Below are 4,408 nucleotides of genomic sequence, written 5' to 3' on the forward strand. Positions count from 1 at the left end.
TACCACACGGTGGACGGTTTCCTCCAACATGCAGTGATCGAAGCTCTTGCACTGACTGGCACGACTGCATGCTGGGCAGTACCAAATACAATAATTTCGTACACATGAAGGTCGGCTTTTAAAATAACGAAACCGGTTGTGGTTTGAATAAATTAAAACTGAAGCGGATCTAATTATGCCTATCAGTTGAGGATGTCCTATAGACCAAATCTTGTGTTGATATAAATAATTTCTGTAATATTCCATGTTATCCAACTATTAAAATCTCTCAGGCTTCAGTTTTTCAGACCGGCCAGAGTGGCCGTGCGGTTCTAGGCGCTACAGTCTGGAGCCGAGCGCCCGCTACGGTCGCAGGTTCGAATCCTGCCTCGGGCATGGATGTGTGTGATGTCCTTAGGTTAGTTAGGTTTAACTAGTTCTAAGTTATAGGCGACTGATGACCTCAGAAGTTAAGTCGCATAGTGCTCAGAGCTATTTGAACCATTTTTTAAGTTTTTCAGATTTTAAGTTTCACTAGCTGATATTGTTGGTTCAACACTGAACTTTAATTTTCGTATTATAACACGTTCGTCGACACCTCACTCACTCTCTCACTCTCTCTCTCTCTCTCTCTCTCTCTCTCTCTCTCTCTCTCTCTCTCTCTCTCTCTCTCTCTCTCTCACAGCATGACTAGAATGTGGCTAAAGGAAAGCTTTTTCCGAACTAACGTCGGAATTTTATGCCCATCAGTTTTCGTAGACAACCAGCGGGGTTTCAGTACCTAACAAAGCTGATAGCCGCCGATGGAGAGCGTCCCGCGTACCGATGTCTTCCCCTCCCCACTTTGCCTTTCTCGTCCTCCGTCCGCGTCAATATTGGTTGTCTCGTTTGCATCGAGTGAGTTGCGTCTTTGATTCGAGGTATTTCCCATTGTTGTGATGCAGGTACAGCGCGTCGCTGGCGGAGAGGTGGCACGATGCCGTGGGCGTTCATGGTGCCCATGAGCCTGCTGGGGCTCTACCTGATGGCCACGGGCGTCTTCAGACTGGCCCGGGCCACGGCGCCCCCCGCCCTGTGGCCACGTGACGACGGAGACTCGGACGCACTGGTGCACTTGGGCCGCGCTGTCTACGGGGCGTTTCTGCTCGTTCTTGCGGTCGGCGTGCAGCTCGTCAGAGGCGGCTTGTAGCAGACAGAAGCGCGCCCCCCCCCCCCCCCCCCCCCCCATGCGGCTCTCGATCTTGACTGACGATGTCCGAACGCTTTCAGGACACATTATTTTTTTTTACTCCGACTAACCTCATAACACACCACACCACACTTTTCTACGATATACACCTTATTTAAGGAGTGACTATAAACGCTCTTATGCCTTCACACTAGTTGCTTATTTATTCGTTACTTCAAATTTGAGAGGTAGTGCTGATGTAATAGTACTGATGTTTCTATAGTTCAATAGTTTTGGCTGGCACTGGTGATACGTGAAAACAAAGGAAGCAACTGGGGATGCTCACTACGTAATTCAGAATTAAAACACTAGAAAACTACGGATATTATCTGGGGATGAACTGAAAAGTGTAACATATGTAGATACCACCTCACGGGAGCCATAGCACGGGAATTGCAAGTTCCGTAAGACGCCGATGGCGGTTGCGCGGGGTCTGGTGGACCCAATGACACCCACCCACTGAACTACTCTCTCCAGTGACTCGGTACCACGAGCACCCTCTGCAGCCACAATGTAGGACGGCTTGCGGCAGCTGCTCAGCCCACTTAGGCTTGTAGCCTCTTCCTTGTAACATAGCGATAGTTTGTAACTACTCTTCATACGTTTGGAGAAATAAAAGTACATACTGCTTGTTAACTTGTTCACCAGTAATTTCTGCTCAGGGTTAGCCTTCTTCCAAAGACAATTGCTGAACCATGCTGTAGCCCACCTTTCCTTTCAGTTCTGTACGACTTTGCCCTAAAATCCTGCATGACCGAGTAAGCGAGCACAAAATATGAGATGGGGCGAGCACACCCTAACTGGATAGGCTGCCCGCACTAGTTCTAGTGACCGAGCATACAAGCCGTGACCGAACACGTAGCACGTAACTTCAAACACATTACACGTGTCAGTATCCGTGTGAGACTGCAGCCAGTACAGTCTTCTCATTTGTGGTGTGTCTCTCTTTGTAATCATGCAGCGCGAGGAAGCCAGTGCAGTAAGACGTAAGATTGAAACCAATGTTTACACATTGAAGAAAGTGAAGGTCTAAAAAGCCAAGTATGGAGTACATTTGTTAGTTGTAGACGAAAACGGTGCGTCTACTTGGTACGTATCGGGCATAAACTGCTCCACACATTGTTTCCAGTCGGGAACCACTCATTTAAAGAAACGCAGTTGCAAGAAACCTTACAAAGATACAGCTCCATCAGGGATACCGGCAGTAATAAAAAAATATTTTTACAGCAAAGTGTGTAGGAACGTGTGCTAAAGATATGAGACCTTTTAATGCTGTTTCCGGTGAAGGTTTCAGAAAACTAGGCCAATAATTAACACATCTAGGTGCGCATTATGAAGAAGTTAACGTGGCATATGTCATGCCGCATCCCTCTACTATAAGCAGACATGTCAAAGAACAAGCTGATGGAAATACGAAACAGCATAATGCCTTCTGTTAAGGCGGAAATTATTAATAAAACAGTGCAATTGATATGTGAACTAATTCGCATAATCAGGTGCACTATTTAATGCTTAAAACACATTATATTAACACAGATTGGTCTTCTGTGAACAATGTTTTTATTTACAACAAAATTCCCGGAGGTTAAGAAGACGGTAGTAAATATTATGGAATAAATTAGTGTGGCTATTACGACATTTCGCCGGACATGTTGCACAGTTTTGTCTCCGACCAGAGTACCAATGTAACAAAGGCTTTGCAAAATCTCGAAAGGATCCCGTGTGCTGCTCATTGTACAAACACAGCACTTAGTCACACTTTCGATGAAGATAACTTCTTGTTAAATCATACCCCCCGAACATCGCATCAACAATAAATACTGCAAAATGCATTGAAAGGTACATTAAGAAAAGTGACCTCTGCTCGTCTTTGAAATCATCGTTGAAACAAGAGGTTTGCACACGCTGGAACAGCTTGCACACTATACTGGACTCGTTAAACACTCAGTATAACGAAGTTGCTGCTTTACTGACGTTTAAAGGACTCTGCTTACAGATTGCAAGTATATGATAATGAGCTTGCAGGAAAAATTGCGCATTTTAAGAGACCATTTAGAGTTTAGAGGCCACAAATGAATTAGAAGGCGAAAAAGAACTGACAAGCCAGTTAGTTCTTCTTTGGTTTCACAAACTGCAACAAATTGTCAGTGTCGACAACACTGACTGTCAGGTGAGTGATTACTACAGTTAAAAGCACTGTTTCATTATGATACGTGATAGATTTATAGTTAACTAGCGTAATTGATGTCTACTAACACGTTCTTTTTTTTTTTTTTTTTTTTTTTTTTTTTTTTTAACAGGAGGTACAATGAGTTAAAAATGGAGCCTTGACTTTCGTTTGTGACGAGATTGTGATCACTTCCAGACATAAATTTGCTACGTTTCTTTAGCAGTCTTTCCGTGATCTTAATATGCTTGAAATTAATGAAAAGCAGGAAATTCTTAGCAATGTGCGACAAATGTGTGCTACTTATGCAGGTACAACATGAAATCATTAACATAATCGTTTTTGCAGAGTTGGTGAATAGTGTGCTATAGAGAAACGGGAATGTTGTAATTCGTATTGTTTCATTAAAATAAGTTTTTACGGGAACGTTTAGATTTCCACACAAGTTCTGTATTACTTATCTCTTTTGTTTATTATCATAGATCCTTGAAGTACTGTCATCACCCAGAGAGAGATCGTTCCAAGAAATGGAGGGGCAACATATCATCCTCAGCAGATGTAGATCCTACATTTTAATGCACCCTGGTGGTGGTGGTGGTGGTGGTGGTGGTGGTGGTGGTGGTGGTGGTGCAGACATGGAAACAGACCTACAAGGCCTGGCTGCAGTTGCAAGACGTGTTTTATGTATCCCAGCAACAAGCGCACCTAGTGAAAGAAGCCTTAGTATAGCTAGCGTGTTACTAATAAATCGCCGCAGCCAACTAAATCCGAAACGTGTTAGTGATTTACTGCTGATCAAAAATAACTATAATTTTGTTTCTGTTGCAGAAAAGTGAAAAGTTATAAGTCTGTAAATGTTTAATGTTCTTTGTATGCTTTCTTTATGAAGATGGTTGTCTTGTAGATCACAGGGACAATACTTATTTTATATTTCCTGCTAATGAAAGGAAATATGTTCTGTTTGGAAATGACTCTTCTATCGGCGATAGTATCAAAATATTTCACTTTCCAAGTGCTTTGTGAATTTAGCTGTG

General features: G+C 43.1%; 1 long non-coding RNA gene across 1 annotated transcript; it reads left to right on the forward strand.

Moving 5' to 3' along the window:
• The first annotated feature begins 2,690 nt into the window (after positions 1–2,690).
• On the forward strand, positions 2,691–3,936 carry LOC126199232 (uncharacterized). The gene is made up of 3 exons (XR_007540133.1): positions 2,691–3,377; positions 3,508–3,685; positions 3,857–3,936. It is a non-coding gene; the product is annotated as an uncharacterized LOC126199232 (long non-coding RNA).
• Positions 3,937–4,408: the final 472 nt, after the last annotated feature.

Source organism: Schistocerca nitens, chromosome 8, assembly GCF_023898315.1.
Source record: "Schistocerca nitens isolate TAMUIC-IGC-003100 chromosome 8, iqSchNite1.1, whole genome shotgun sequence".
Classification (NCBI taxonomy): Eukaryota; Metazoa; Arthropoda; class Insecta; order Orthoptera; family Acrididae; genus Schistocerca; species Schistocerca nitens.